This window comes from Mandrillus leucophaeus, unplaced genomic scaffold, assembly GCF_000951045.1.
Source record: "Mandrillus leucophaeus isolate KB7577 unplaced genomic scaffold, Mleu.le_1.0 Scaffold144, whole genome shotgun sequence".
In the NCBI taxonomy this organism is placed as follows: Eukaryota; Metazoa; Chordata; class Mammalia; order Primates; family Cercopithecidae; genus Mandrillus; species Mandrillus leucophaeus.
The window spans coordinates 2,569,556-2,587,175 of NW_012101410.1; positions in this window are offsets into that span (position 1 = coordinate 2,569,556).

A 17,620-nucleotide genomic window follows, 5' to 3' on the forward strand; every position below is an offset into this window, starting at 1 on the left:
AAAGAAAGAAAGAAAATGAGATCCTGTCATTTGCAACTACATGGATGGAACTGGAGGACATATCATGTGTAATAAGCCAAGCACAGAAAGACAAACTTCACGTGTTCTCACTCATTTGTGGGAGCTAAAAATTAAAACAATTGGGCTCATGGAAATAGAGTAGAAGGATAGTTACCAGAGGCTGGGAACGGTGGTGAGGGGAGGGGAGTGGCGACGGTTAATGGGTTCGAAAATAGAGTTAGATAGAATGAATAAGATCTAGTATTTGCTAGCACAACAGGGTGATTACAGTCAACACAAATTTATTGTACATTTTAAAATAACTAAAAGTGTATAACTGGAATGTTTGTAACACGAAGAAATGATAAATACTTGAGGTGCTGGATACCCCATTTACCCTGATGTGATTATTACATCTCGTATGCCTGAATCAAAATATCTCATGTACCCCGTAAATATACATACCTACTATGTACCCATAAATATTTTCAATTTTTTAAAAAAAATAAGTTGTTGGTGGAAATCCAGGGAGTGTTTTGTCCCCTCCTCTTTTTCCTTTTTAAATTGTTGGTTAATAACTTGATCCCATTCATAGATTTGCCACCTTCTAAGAAACAAAATAAGCATCCTTTCAAATATGTATGATATGGTTCTTAAGATGTATGAGCCTTAAACAGGAAGGACTTCAACAGATGATCTCATGAGATAGTACTTGCCAGAAATAGGCTGCTGACCAGCTGGCCACCATCTGAGTTCCATTCCTTGGTTGAGTGCCTCCTCTAAGAGCTGTCCTGTTGTCTTGCTAAATCATCAAAAACACCTGGGCTACATAAACTTTATTCTGGCAGAAATACTTCCCTTAGGTTTTGATTTATTGTGAGGTCCTTGGCCATAAGGAGAATTTTTCTGCAAGTTGTAAAAAAGTAAAACTGTTGTTCACAACCCTTTCAGTGTCCTTCATTTAAGAATGCATGTTTTAAATTTCTCTTAGGATTTAGGGAGAGAAAAACATTTAATACAAATGAGTTTACAATGAAACCAAAGTGTTTCTCTTGGTTTTCAGAAAAATGAGAAACAAAAATCAGTAAGCATTTTCTTCTGCTTAAAATAATTATTTGTGGCCAGACGCGGTGGCTCATGCCTGTAATACCAGCACTTTGGGAGGGTGGATCACGAGGTCAGGAGATCAAAACCATCCTGGCTAACACAGTGAAACCCCATCTCTACTAAAAATACAAAAAATTAGCCGGCGGGGGTTGTGGGCGCCTGCAGTCCCAGCTACTTGGGAGGCTGAGGCAGGACAACGGAGTGAACACGGGAGGCGGAGCTTGCAGTGAGCCGAGATCTCCTCACTGCGCTCCAGCCTGGGAGACAGAGCCAGACTCTGTCTCAAATATATATATATATAGAGAGAGAGAGAGATAGATAGATAGATAGATAGATAAAATTATTATTATTATTTGCCTGTTCTCCTAAATGATTTTCAATTTTCCTTTTATTTCTATTTAACAGTCTTGTATGTATTTTACATATAAGGTACATGTTTCTATGGCATACGTGTATTTTTGTAGGTCTACAAATCCTTCTACAAATGATAAATAAATACATATCTAGATACCATATGTAGAAGATAGTTTACCATAAAAACTCCAGAGGTGATAGAAGCAATGACTATTCATCCAGGTCTCTTGAGCTAATCCAGCTCTTAAGCTAGTGTCAGGTAAACTTGTGAAGGAGGTGAAGATGTTCTGCATCCTAGCCTCTCCCAGGCCCCTTGATTATCTATTGCTGTATATCAAATCACACCCAAACAGTGGTTTAAAAACAATAGCCTATCACTCATTTCATTCATGAATCTGGAGGTTCACTGGGATCAGCTAGCCAATAGTTCTCAAATATGAAAACCACATTTTCCCTGGAGGACATTTGGAAATGTCTAGAGATATTAGCTGGTGTTAATGAAGTGGCACCATCAGATAGGTAAAAGCCAGCTAAAATAAAGATTTAAATGACATGCGGTCTTAAAGCAAAATATCCCAAATGTCTAAGTTTCAATCAAAAATCTCTTATACCAAGAACTATTAGGAAGATCTCAAGTCAAATGAGAAAAGACAACTGACAGAGGACAACACCCAGATGACACAGATGTTAGAATTATACAATAAGGATTATAAACCATCCATCACAAAAATGTTTCAACGTGCAATTATGAAAAAGAGGAAAAAAATAGAAAGTCTCAGCAAAGAAGAAGATATAAAAAAGAACAAAATACATATTTTAGAACTACAAAAATATACAAAAACCAAAATTAAAAAACTAAATGTAAGAGCACAACAGAAGAATGACTGAAACAGAGGAAAGAAGCAGTAAACTTAAAGATACCTAATTTGAACAACAGAGAGAAAATAGGTTGAAGAAATGAGCAGAGCCTCAGAGACATGGGACTATAACAAGTTTCAGGAGAGAAAAAGAAGGTGGGGACTGAAAAATATTTCAAGAAACAATGGCAGAAAAAGTCTCAAATTTGGTAAAAAACAAACAAACTACATGTTCGAGAAGCAAAGTGAATCCCATACAGGAAAAATTCAGAGAAATCACACCAAGACACATCAGAGTCAAACTTCCGAAAACTAAAAACGAAGAAAAAAAGTCTTGAAAATACCCAGAGAAAAACAATACATTTTCAACAAGGGAAAAAACAACTGGAAAAACAGTGGATTTCTTACTAAAAAGCACGGAGGCCAGAAGAAAGGGGCACATTTTTCAAGTGCTGGAAGAAAAGAATTGTCAACACAAAATTTTACATCTAGGAACAATATCCTTCAAAAATGAAGGAGAAATCAAGATATTCTCAGTTAAAAGAAAACTAAGTGAATTTGCCTTGCTCCCAGAACACACACATTAAAAGAATGGCCAAAGGAAGTTCTCTAAACACAAACTGTAAAAGAAGGAGTCATGGGGACGTCTGGAAGTAAGAAAGAATATTATAATAGGAAAAATATAGTAAATAAAATATCCTTCTCCTCTTGAGATTTCCAAATTATGTTTGATGACTGAGATAATATTTTATCTCAATGCATATAGATGAAATATTTAAGATAATTATATTATTAATGAGAGAGGGTAAAGGAATATAAATGAAGGCAAGGTTTCTAAACTTTACTTAAACTGGTAAAATATCGATGCCAGTAGACTTTGATAAGTTATGTATGTAATACCTAAAGCAACTACTTAAAAAGCTGCTCAAAGATACATACTGAAAAACACTAGAAATAAAAATGGGATTCTAAAAATGTTCGACAAACTTACATAGAACCAGAAAGAAAAAAAAAATTGAATTTATTGCTCACTACAGTAAGGGAGAGGTAAATTGGTTAGACACAGTTTCTCTGAGCAAAATAAAGCATTGATTTCATATTGGGTTTTTGGGAAACAAGGAGTTCAAGGATTGGCACACTTTAAGAGGTGTGAGGGGTTAATATCTTTTGTAGAAGCACGATTACTGGGTGAGACCCTTGTTGATTGGTGTGCTGTCCCTGGCTGTTTACAGAAATGAGTCCATCGCTGATTGGTGAACTTTTAGAGGCAAAAGACTGACACTGATTGGTTGGCTATATGCATGTTCAGTGAGATGAGTTGTCTTGTCTACTGAACAGGTTTAAAACTGGCCCTGGTAGCTACTTCTTACCACGGCTAAAGAAAAATCCATCTTTTCCTAACTTTGTAGCAAATTTTAAATTCTCGCTGGTATTGTTATTTGAAAGTATGTATTTTAAATTTTATTTCTATTTTTTCCGTTTTTTGTCCCTTAGTAAAAGCACATCTGGTAGGGTGGGGAATGTTTGTGAAAAAAGATTAGAGCATATCCTTTTTTCTTGCCTACTCAAAACCAACTTTTCCACTTCTGATAACAATATTTATCTCTCCACCCACACTCATCTGACATATCTTTGGGGAACTCTTTCTTTCCTACATCAACCATGTGGTTTTGATGAGGGCTGTCATTGTCCTAGCCATATAGACATGTGATGCAGACCTAGCCAATCAGAATACTGCACTCCCTTGATTACAGTGATTGGTCCAGAAATGAGCATATGACCAGTTGGGCCAATCAGTATTTTACCCTTGGAATTTTAAGTGAAGTTTCCTTTTACTCTTGAAACACTAGGCAGAAATACAGTAAGACCCAAGCTATTGGTGATTGTGTTTACCCCTGCAGAAAGAAAGCACATCTGCAGGAGAAAAAAAATGAAGTTACCAGCAGAGAAAAACGGAGATGAAAAATGGGGTAGGGAGGGGTAGGTGGAGAACAGCATCGACAGCATTTCAGACCCTGTTTCCACATGTCAGAGGCCAACTCCACCCATGCCTGTCTCAATTTCATGGGCCAGTAGTCATTATTTAATTAAACTAGTTTAAAAGTAAAGCAATAAGGAAAGGCTGGAAAAAGAGAAAACTTCAAGGGTGCCTTGAAATAGAGGAGAACGGGCCGGGAACGGTGGCTCACGCCTGGAATCCCAGCACTTTGGGAGGCCAAGGCGGGCGGATCACTTGAGGTTAGGAATTCGAGACCAGCCTGGTCAACATGGTGAAACCCCGTCTCCACTAAAAATACAAAGACTAGCTGGGCCTGGTGGCGCATTCCTGCAATCCCAGCTACTTGGGAGGCTGAAGCAGGAGAATCGCTTGAACCCGGGAGGCGGAGGTTGCAGTGAGCTGAGATCGCTCCATTGCATTTCAGCCTGGGTAACAGAGTTAGACTCTGTCTCAACAACAACAAAAAGAGAAATAGAGAAGGACAAAGCCAGCACTTTGGTCCAAGTGAACATGTCATCCACATAGAACTAAAATAGCCCAGCTTTTAAAAGGATACTTTGGGAAGCAGTAATGAGAAAGCTATTGTTTCAGTAGGTAGTTGCCTTGGTGAGAAAGGTCATTGCAAAGAATTTAAACCACTGACTCTCTAGACGACAAGATTATCATGTTTTTTGCTGTGTGCAGACTTTCCTGTCAGATTATCTCTCTCACACTCAGCCATCCCTGCGAGAAGAAACTTCAGAAGCAATATTTATTAGTGGTCATGTAATATATGAGTCATAAGCGGGTGAGACCATTGACCTCGTTCATCTTCGACCATATGATAAGGTTTTCTGAATAAAACCAGTCCTCCCTGCTCTAGAATGCTCTGTATTTTTCTCTATGATATCACCCTGTGACACTTCATTGCATGGATATTGTTCTGTGACTGCCTCCACCAGTAGACTGAGTTCCTGGAGGGCAGCGACCATGTCTGACTCATTGGTGTATATCTAGAGCTTATCATCGTGCTCTTAGGTGCTCAATAAGCATTTCTGGATTGCATGAATAAAGGAATGAATGGGCAATGGGTCAATAATTGGGTGAATACTCAGCTTTATTTTTGATATAAACAACAGATGTAGAAACTTAGAAAATATAGGGTAGGAAGGTATTTAGGAGGGCTCATCACCCAATAACCAGTATTGCAGAGATTGTAGCCCACAAGTGATTAGGTTCAGGAGCCGACCATTTACAGTTTTTCTCTCTAAAAGGAACCACCAAAGCCCTTCTCTCCTATGGGGCATGGAGCGGGCAGGGGAGTAGTGCTTTGCTGCCACAATCAGATAGCCTCACATTTGTACAGAATTTTCTAACTTTCACAATGTGTTTCACTTCGCAGTCCTTCACTTGATAGCCTGTGCAATTGGAAGGATATTCCTAATTCTTCTGATAGAGCCACTTCAGCAGCTTGCTCACACTCATGGAACTAGCACAGGGAGATCAAGTCTCAAAGTGGCTTTCAACAAGTCCTTCTGGAGGCTCACTGTGTACCACACATGGTGCTAAGCCCAATGTGTTTGGTTTTTGTTGTTGCCTCTGTAACAATTACTACAAACTTAGTGGCCTAAAACAGCACAAATTTATTCTCTTACATTTCTGGAGATGGGAAGTCTGAAATCACTTTCACAGGGCTAAAGTGAAGAAATCAGCAGGATTCCATTTCATCTGGAGGCTTTGAGGGGGAGAATTCATTTCCTTGCCTTTTTCAGGTCATAGTGGCTGCCTGTGTTCCTCAGCTTATGACCCCTTCCTTCATCTTCAAAGCTCCTCACTCCAGTATCTGCTGCTGTCATCACATTGCCTTTTCCCCTGACTCTGACTTATCTGTGTCCCTCTTATATGGACTCTCGCGGTTACACTGGGCCCACCAGGATAATCCTGGATAACATCCCCATCTCAAGATCATTCACTTACTCACATCTGCAAAATCCCCTTACCAGGCAAAGTAACATATTCAGAGGTTCTGGGCATTCTAAAGTGAACATATGTAGGGGCCATTATTCAGCCTACCACATCCAGTAAGCAAGTAAGTCTGCCCATCCTGAAGCTCATACATGGGCTCCTCTCTGATCCCTAACCAGTGACCAAGGGCTTGAGTCTTCATCTCAGCAGTTGACTTATTTCCTCTTTATGTGCTACACTAAGGTTTGCCACAATCAAAAGTAACGATCCCAATTGGTGGTCTCTTAAACACAAGGCGATGCACCGTTAGGGTAAAATACCAAAGGTACCAAAAGAGACAGCTCTGACTGCAAGTATTATCAGAGCGTTTCCCACTCTCCCCAAGGACCCCCATTCGGTTGCAGTTGCTAGAATGGTGAGGCCACTGTGTCACCCAAAGAGGGATATTGGGGCTGCTGAGTCAAGTGGATGTCAGCTAGCTGTGTCATGTGGGACAGCTCTGTACTTTCTGCAGACATTAGGGCCAATGCTCAGACTGCCCTCTATTGACATCCCTTAGTAATTCAGAACATGGGGTACAATTGCTCCTCTAAGAACTCCTGAGCAAATAAAAAGGTAGTAACATCAATGACCAACTGGGTAGACCTCAGGTGTCAGCAAAACTTTGTAAGTGGCTGCTACCCATGCCATATTGGTGTGTCGCGGGAAGGTTAAGGGAAGACAGCTAAAATTAGATAAAACTCTCTAGGATCTAATCCCTACTGAAAACTCAGAGTAAGGATTGCAAAGTTAGGCTAACAAAAGTCCAATAACTTAGGTCCTAGTAACCTTGGGCAAGTCACTTAACTTCTGTGGACCACAGTGCCTCCATCTGATAAAGAGTCAGTCCTTTTCATCTCTAAAACCCACCAGTGTACTGCCTCTAAGTTTCAAGATGGGAAAGCAGGTCCAGTCTCCAAGGCTGGTGCCATGGCCAAAAGGTCATCCCAAGTTTGAGCAAGGTGGAATTCCTTTCCTGCAGGCTTTTGTTTCTTCTCCCACCCTTAGTCCCTTTTAACAGAATGTTCAAGCGTTGTGGCATGAATTGAGTAAAAGCCCCCAATAATTCAGAATCTGTCCACTTTGGAGAACATCGACTCCAAAGTCCTTGACTGTGAGAGATGCTACTTTAGAATTGATTGAGCACATCAGTGACTGCCTGGCTTCCACAGGAAAATGTCTCTGCATTCAGGATGCTTCCTTCAGATCCTTTCTCATGAACTTTGTGTGTTTTCCTGAATGTACTACACAACAGTATTACAGGAAGTGTAACGATAGAGGATTTGGACAGTCTTTGATGATGTATTCCAATGAATGATGATGATACATAATAATAAGGTTCATGTTTGATGACATTGGCTGAAGATACAATTATGATGAGGAATTAATAATGCTGACAGCAATGTATTTGAAAGCCAATAAAGAAAAATAAAGTCCACAGATGCCAGTGCCTCTCTAGAAGTTATTAAAAATGTTATTTTAGGAAAGCATGCTGAGTTTAAAGTCTTGCCTTCTGTACTTCCTCCAAACACATAAAATATAATCCAAATTTAGTTTTCATTCCTGATAAGAGATTGGTTTGTTGGGAAAAGAAGTGCAATGTCACAAAATCTTGGAGCAAAATAATTCTCAGGAAAAATTAAATCCAATATTTAATTTTGCAAATAAGAAGACATGTTCATAACGGACATTATGTGAGTTGCTCAAAGTCACCCTATGGCTGTCAGGACTAAACATGACTCTCGCTATACACAGTATGTCTCCATATCTGTGTCTACCTATATCCAGGGCTTTGTATCTACCCTGATAGCCTCTACCTAGTAGATATCTATATTCATTGCACCAGTATTTTCCAGATTTCAGTACTTCATAATTCTCAATCTGTACCATATGTACTCACCATCTTACTATTATTTGTTTCCTTCAAGTCAACTCAGATTTTCACTCAAGTTTATTTAAAAACAACATTTGTAACACCAGTGTAAATAAAAAACCAGTTTACTTGCCATAAAAGACTGGCAAAATAATCAATTCATGTCTACGTACTAGAAGAAGTTTACTTTCCAAGCCTTGTTAAAATCTGTCTCCTCCCAGGGTGCCTTGCCTATGAAATAAATAGAACATTGAAATTCTTAAAAGATTAGAAATCACTGGCCTAAGATAAAAGTAATCAACAAAATAAACTTGCAGCCTTGAAACAGTTCTAATGTACTGAAATATCAGAGAAAATTGCTATTTGTTTTATTACAATATCTTGCCTTACCAGTTCACACAATTTTCACTTGGCTTACAGGGATGATATTGAAACACTTCATTGTGTGCAACAGGGAAAAGTAGGTCTTAGGGAGAGGTAGATATTTCACAAAAAAAAGCTGAAGCTAGTAAAATATCTCTGGTTGGAACAATTATGCTATCTGTGTGATATTAGACTCACTTTAATATCTCAGAGCCTTAGATTTTTCTCATTTTAAAAATGTGAACAATTGATACTTTTCAGAGTTATTGTAAGGATTAATGAGAAAATATAAATAAACACATAAAATAATTAGCATACATAAAGCATAAACACACATAAAATAATTAGCCTGGTACAAAGAACGAAATGGAATTTCAATACATATATTTATATGGCAAGTTGGGTCTTTTTCCCTGTTGTCCCTTTTCTGGAGTCTGATGCCTTTTATGGTTTTTGTAACGTAATTCAAAAATGAGAAGCAGAGAAATATTATTTTAACATCATAAGGTATAGTCATTTTTACTTCATTTTTCAGACAAAGAAGCTGAGATGTAGAATTAGTTTAAGTAATGTGTCTATCCAGGTAGTAAGTTCTGAAGCCTAAATACTCTATATCTTCAGAGCTTAAGCTCCTAACAATCTATACTATCTATTTCATGGTATCCAACCTATATTACGAGTCATGGCAGATTAAGACGACCACAAATTCTTTTGACACTCCTCCCACTAAAAGGTGGATTCTGTGTCTCCTTCTCTTAAATCCAGGATGGCTCTGTGATTATCTAATAGAATATAAAGGAAGTGATGTTGTATCAGCTTCCTGGCCCAGGTCTTAAGAGACTGGTAGCTTCAGTGTTCTATTTCTGTAATTACTTATTCTTAGAGCTCTGAGGATACATGTAAGAAATCAGACTGTCCTGCTAGGGAGACTACGTGTTCTCCAGTTCAGGGCACAGGCTTACCGAAAGACTGAGACCTAGCTGTAGGACTATGGAATGCTTCCCATTCCTCAACACCTTGCCAATGCATTACTAAAGGCCTATTTACCACAATTCCTCTTACCCAGTACATCATGTTCACCTGCTATTGTTTTCATGTTTGTCCTCTCCAAACCTCATGTTAAAATTTGATCCCCAGTGTAGCAGTGTTGGGAGGTGGAGCCTGGTGGGAGGTGTTTGAGTCATAAGGGAGGATCCCTCATGAATAGATGAATGACCTCCGTGGGGCTGACTGTGTTCTTCTTCTATTAGTCCCCAAAACAGCTGGTTATTAAAGCGGCTGGCACCTTTTACCACTGCTTCACCCCAGCTTCCTCTTTTACTATGTAATGTCTTAGCACACACTAACTCCCCTTCCATTTTTCACTGTTAGTTGAAGTGGCCTGAGGCCCTCACTAGATGTAGTTGCCCAATTTTGAACTTCCCAGCCACCAGAATCGTGAGCCAAATAAATCTCTTTTCAAAATAAACTACCCCGTCTCAGGTATTCTGTCATAACAACGCAAAATGAACAAAGACACCACCTTTCGATGAAAAATTAGAAGGCTAAAGAAAACATAGTTTAAAGAGTCTGAGCAAGCATCAGAACTAGAGTTAGATGTACAGAAATACTGGCATTATCTGACCAGAAAATTAAAATAATTATGATTAATATGCTAAGGGCTTTAATGGAAATGTAGACAAAATGAAAAAACAGATGGATGATGTAAGTAGAAAGATAAAAATTCTAGGAATGAAAAAAATGCTGGAGATTAAATACAGTGTAACAGAAATAAAAAATGTCTTTGATGGGTTCATCAAAAATGTCTTTGATGAACATGACTGAGGAAAGAATCTCTGATCTTAAACATTGGATATACATGGACATAAAGACAGGAAATATAGACACTGGGAACTACCAGAGCGGGGAGAGAGGGAGGGAAGCAAGGGCTGAAAAACTACCCGTTGCATACTATGCTCACTACCTGGAGTACATTCATACTCTAATCTTCAGTATCATGCAATATATCTTTGTAACAAACCTGCTCAAGTACCCCCAATTCCAAAATAAAAGTTGAAAAGATAATGAAAAAAGAATCTTTGAGTTTGAGGATATGACAAGACAAACTTTTAAAACTAAAAAGCAAAGAGAAAAAAGATTGAGAAAAAATAGAACCAAATAGCCAAGAACTATGAGAACACTACAAAAGGTATAAACTACACATAATAGCAACACCAGAAGGAGAATAAAAACAGAAACATACAGAAAAAAGTATTTGAAGCAATAATGACTGAGGAATTCCCAAATTAATGTCAGATACCTAATCACAGATACAGAAAGTTCAGAGACTATCAAGCCGAGTAAATGCCAAAATAAAGTAAACTTTGGTACATAATATTCAAACTGAGAAAATCAAAGATAAAGAAAAACTTTGAAAGAAGTCAGAGGAAAAAAATCTTACCTATAAAGAACCAAAAATAATAATTACATTTGACTTGCTTTCAGAAGTCATGCAAGCAAGAGAGTGGAAGGAAATATTTAAAGAGTTTAGAACAACCACCAAAAAAATATCCACCAACTTAGGATTCTGTATCCCATGAAATTATCCTTTAAAAGTCAATGAGAAATAAAGATTTTCTTAGGCAAACAACATTTGAGTGAATTTGTTTCCAGTTGATCTGCTTGCAAGAAATGTGACAAGTTTTTCAGAGAGAAAGAAAATAATGTAAGTCAGAAACTCAGTCCTACAAAAAAAAAAAAAAAAAAAAAATCAGAGAAGGAACAAGTTTAGATAAAATGAAAACTTTTATGTTTCTTAATCTTAATTGATCTAATAGCAGTTTGTTCAAAGTAATAACAAAAATATGTTTGATTACATATGCTCGTGTGTGTATGTGTGTATGTTTATATGTAAGTGAAATGAACGACAAGTTACAAAGGACAGGAGGGAGGAATTAGGAATATTTTGCTGTCGTTCCTATAAGGTACTTGCACTACCTGTGAAGGGGTGTAGTGTTACTTGAAAGTGAGCTTGGATTTTATATGTACGTTGCAAACTCCAGGGCAAGCACTAAAAATCGTTTTTTTAAAAAACCGTAGCCAGATAAGATGGCTCACACCTGTAATCCTAGTGTTTTGGGAGGCCAAGGTGAGAGGATTACTCGAGCCCAGGAGTTCAAGGCTGCAGTGAGCTATGATCACACCACTGCACTCCAGTCTGGGGGAGCACAAGGTCAAAAAAACAAACAAACAACAACAAAATAAAAAACCTTAATTGACTGTAAGTGATATGCTAAGTAAGGAGATAAAATTGAATCTTATAAAATGCTCAATTAAAACCACAAAAAGCAGAAAAAGTGTGGAAGGCAAACTAGGAAGAAAGAACAAAAACACAAATAAAAATATTAACGACTGTGATAGATATTGAGCAAACTATATCAACAACCATTTTAAATGTTAATGATTGAAATATACCAATTAAAAGACAGAGATTGTTAGAGTGTATCAAAAATAAGACCAAACTATATGCTATCTAGAAGAAACCCACTTTAAATATAAAGACACATGGAGATTAAAAGTAGTGAGGAAAACTATAACATGTTAACACTAATTTAAAAAAAGAGGAAGCAACTATACTAATTTCAGACAGAGCAGACTTCAGAGCAAGGAATGTTATCAAGAATGGATGGGGTATTACATAATGATAGAGGAGATAAATACTTCATGGAAACATAATAATCCTCAATATGTATGCACTTAATAGAGTGTCAAAATATGTGAGGTAAAAACCGATAAAACTATAAGGAGAAATGGGTGAATCCAGTATTAGGGCTCGACATTTTAACACATCTTATTAGAAATGTACTGATTAAAGCAAAAAATCAGTAAGCACATTGTTGAACTCAGCAGCACCATCAATCAACTGGATATAACTGAAATTTATAGACTACTTCATCCAACAACAGCAGGTTATAGACTTCTTCTCAAGCTCACATGGAACATTAACCAGGACAGATCAAATTCGGGGTCATAAAACATGCCTTAACAAATTTTTAAAGATAAATATCATAAAACATCTGCTCCCAGACTACAGTGAAATTAAGCTTGAAATCAATGACAGAAAGCTGCAAAATCCCAAGATAATTGAAGATTAAACTGCACTTCTAAATAACACATGCCTCAAAAAAGAAATCTCAAGATAATTTTTTAATTTGGAACTAAATGAAAATATGACTTATCAAAATTTGCAGGATGCAGCAAAAACAGGGCTTACAGAGAAATGTATGGCATTGAAAGCATATATTAGAAAATAAAAAGTATCTAAAATCAGTAGTTTATGCTTCCACCTTAGGATACCAAAATAAGAAGACCAGCCTAAATTCAAATTAAGCAGAAATAAATAAAAGAGCAGAAATCAATAAAATTGAAAACAGGAACTCAATAGAGAAAATCAATGAAACTAAAACTAGTTCTTTGGAAAGATAAGTAAAATTGATAAGCCTCTAGCCAGGCACCAAGAGTAGAAGAGAAGACACAGATTACTAATATCAGGAATGAAAGCAGGAACATCACTACAGAACTCATAGACATTAAAAAGATAATAAAGGAATATTATAAACAACCCTATGGCCACTACTGTGATACCTAGATAAAATTCACCAATTCCTTGAAAGATAGGTTACACCAAAACTCAAACAAGAAAAAAAAAAAAAGCCAATCTAAATAGCCCTACATCGGTTAGAGAAATTAAATCAATGATCAATAACTGTCCAAAACAGAAAGCACCAGTCCTGGAACAATCACTGGTGAAATCTACCAAACATTTAAAGAAGACATTATGCCAATTCTCCACAATCTCGTCTGAAAAAAAGGAGAGGGAATCCACCCTGATTCCTTCTACAAGGCCAGCATTACCCTAACATCAAAACCAGACAGAGACATTTTAAGAGACATTTTAAGAAAATAAACTATAGATAAATGTATTTTATGAACATGAGAGATGAGATGCAAAAGTCTTCAACAAAGACTTAGTAAGTCAAATCCAAAAATGTGTCAAAAGAATTGTATACCACCACCAAGTGGAATTTATCTCAGGTATGTTAGGCTAGTTCAACATTTGAAAATTAATTAATATAATCCATCACATCAATAAGCTAAAGAAGAAAAATCACATTATCATATCAATAGATGTAGAAAAAGCATTTAACAAAATCCAACATCCATTTATGATTTTTTAAAAAATCTCAGCATGCTAGAAATAAAGGGGAACTTCCTCAACTTGACAAAGAAAATCTACCAAAAAAAAAAAAAAAGCCTACCGCTAACATCATGTTTAATGGTGAGAAACTCAAAGTTTTCCTGATAAGATCAGAATCATGACAAGGATGTCCCTGCTGACTACTGCTTTTCAACATGATACCAGAAGTTCTAGCTAATGTAATAAGACAAGAAAATAAAATAAAACTTATATGGATGGGGAAGGAAGAAATAAAACTGCTTCTATTTACAAGTGAAATGACTGTCTATATAGAAAATTCAAAAGAATTGACAAAACGTTCCTGGAACTAATAAACAATTATATGAAGGTTACACGATAGAAGCTAATATATAAAAGTCAATCACTTTCCTTTATACCAGCAAGGAATGAGTGAAATTTGAAATTAAAAACATATTACCATTTACATCAGCATCCCCACAAAAATTCTTAGATGTAAATATAGCAAAATATGTACAGCATCTGTCTGAGGAAAACTATAAAACTCTAATGAAAGATATCAAAGCAGAACTAAGTAAATAAAGACGTATTCTATGTTCATGGATAGAAGACTTAATATTGTCAATATGTCAATTTTACCCAAGTTGATTTAGAAATTTAATGCAATCTCAATTAAAATCTCAGCAAGATATTTTATAAATATCAACAAATTGAATCTAAAATGTATACGAAGAGTCAAAAGACTCAGAAGAGCCAACTCAATATTATAGAAGCAAAACAAAGTCAGAGGACTGACAGTACCTGACTTCTATATTTACTACAATAATTAAAACACAGTAATTAAAGCTACAGTACTCAAGACCATGTGATATTGATGAAAAATTGGAGCAAAACAACAACAACAACAACAATTAATGGGATGAGTAGAGAGCCCAGAAATTGAACTGCACGAGTATAGCCAACTATCTTTAACAAAAGAGCAATGGCTATTCAATGGGAACAAATACTGTCTTCCATTGGATGGTATTAGAACAACTAGATATCTACATTAAAAAAAGAAAAAAAAGCAGAGACACAGACCTTACACTCTCCTCAAAAATTAATTCAAAATATATAAAAGACTTAACTCCAAAACTGTAGAATTCCTAGAAGATAACATAGGAGAAAATCTAGGCGACCTTGGATGGGACAATGACTTTTTAGATATAACACAAAAGTCATGATCCATAAAAGAAATATTTGATAAGCTTGACTTCTTTGAACTTGAGAACTTCTGCTCTGCAAAAGACAATATCAAGAGAATGAGAAGACTAACCACAGACTAGGAGAAAATATTTGTGAGACACACATCTTATAAAGGACTAGTATCCAAAATATACAAAGAGCTAAGTTCGGCAATAAGAAAAAAAAAAGCAAGCTGATTTTAAAATAAGCAAAATACCTGAACAGACTCCTCACCAAAGAAGATATTAAAGTAAACATATGAAAAAATGTTCAACATCAAATGTCATTAGGGAAATGCAAATTAAAACAATGAGATACCACTGCACATCTATTAGAATGGCCAAAACCCAAAACACTGACATCAAATGCTGGGGAGGATGGAAAGAACAGGAACTTCCACTCAATGCTGGTGAAAATGCAAAATAATACAACCACTTTGAAAGACAATTTGGCAGTTTCTTACAAAACTAAACATACTCTTACTATACAATCCATCAATCATATTTTTTTACCCAAATGACTTGAAGGCTTATGTTCACACAAAAACCTGCCCTTGGATGTTTATAGCAGCTTTATTAATGATTGCCAAACCTTGGGAGCAACCAAGATGTCCTTCAGTAGGTGAATGAACAAATAAGCTGTGATACATCTAAACAATGGAATACTATTCAGAGCTAAAAACAAATTAGCTATCAAACCATGAAAAGACAGGGAGGAAATGTAAATGCATATTACTAAGTGAAAGAACACAATCTAAAAAGGCTATAAACTGTGTGATTCCAAGTACATGACATTCTGGAAAAGGCAAAACTATGGAGGCAGTAAAAATATTAGCGATCGCCAGGGGTTACAGGGAGGGAGAGATGAACAACTAAAGCACAGAAAATTTTTAGGGTAGTGAAACTATTCTGTATAATACCACAATGAGGAATACAGGTCATTATACATTTGTCCAAACCCACAAAATGTACAAAACCAAAAGTAAATGCTAATGTGATCTGTGGACTTTAGATGACAATGATATGTCAATATAGTTTTGTCAATTGTAACAAAGGTACCACTGTGGTGTAGGATGTCCACAGTGGGGGAGGTTGTGAATGTGTGGAAGTAATGGGGTATATGGGAACTCTCTGTACTTTCTACACAAATTTTCTATGAACCTAAAACTACTCTTTGGGAAAAAAAAGTTAATTAACTTGAAAAACATTTAATAAAAAGGCTTTTAAATTCATTCATTAAGGTCATTCATTTCTTGAATACTTGTATTAAACATTTTTTATGTGCCAGTATATCAGTTTGGGTCCTCCAAGAAGCAGGAATCAAGACAAGACTAAATGTGCAAGAAAGTTATTAGGGGAATATCTGTGAGAGAAAATTGGAGACTTCCAGGAAGGGCTGAGAGAACCACCAGACTGTGATGTAGGTCTGACTCTGAGTAAAGAAGAGAGAGAAGGGAGGAAGGCTAGGTAGAAGCTTGCTAGATTCTTATGCAGTCAAAGGAAATTTGGACAAGGCCATTGCAGAGTTCTTGAGCCAAAATTGCCCATCAGTGGAGTCTTGCATCTCTCAGAAATGGGTCTGCTTCCATGTCGCTGCTGGGCGCAGCCAATAGCTGGGAAACATGGATTTGACACAAACTCAGTGATGGATTTCACAGCCAAGCAGCTGGATCCCTTCATCCCTACAGTTGGAGATCTGAGAGGCATATTCTCATGGCCACCTTTTTTATCCACCAAAAAATGAGAAGAGAGGTTCTAGTGTGAAAAGGAGCGGAGGACTTAGCCTAACCCTGCTTCTAACCCAGTAGCTATCCCCAAGAAGCCATTCTGGTGAGGCAGCAAAAGCCTGGGCCTTTACACCAATACTCCCAAATATGGAGAGATGCAAACAGAATGAGAAGATTTTGTCTAAGTTTATTCAATCAAATTGTTGATACATTTTTTGCTGGTTTCTACTCTCCTCTGTCTCCTATTTATTAAGTATTGGAGAATAGAGATTTTGTGAGTTTATTTTGATTCACTGTTTTAAGTTATAAGTCCTCCATTAGTTTTCTAATATCTCATCAGCTACTATTAGGGGAATGGATTGAAGCAAAGAGACAATTAGGGGTCCAGACTAAAGTAGTGGCAATGGAGGTAAAGAGAAGAGAATTGGGCCAGACAAAATGGCTCATGCCTGTAAACCCAGCACTTTGGGAGGCTGAGGCAGGTGGATCAGCTGATGTCAGTAGTTCAAGACCAGCCTGACCAACATGGTGAAAACCCGTCTCTACCAAAAATACAAAAATTAGCCAGGCGTAGTGGCATACACCTGTAATCCCAGCTACTTGGGAGGCTGAGGCAGGAGAATTGCTTGAAGCTGGGAGGCGGAGGTTGCCGAGATCGTGCCACTGCACTCCAGCCTGGGCAACAAGAGCAAAACTTCATCTCAAAAAAAAAAAAAAAGAGAATTGATTGAAAATATATTTTGGAGACATAATCAACAGAATTGCAGGTAGATTAAATGTCCCTGCCTTCAAAATTTGCACACGTGTCAGACTGCTGAAGTATAGACTGTCAAAAGGCCATTACAATGTAGAAATATTAAGTGCTGTCATTCCTTAGCTTCTACCACAATCTTACCATGGAAGAGCCATCTCAAAGGATGCTTTAAATTCCATCATTTCC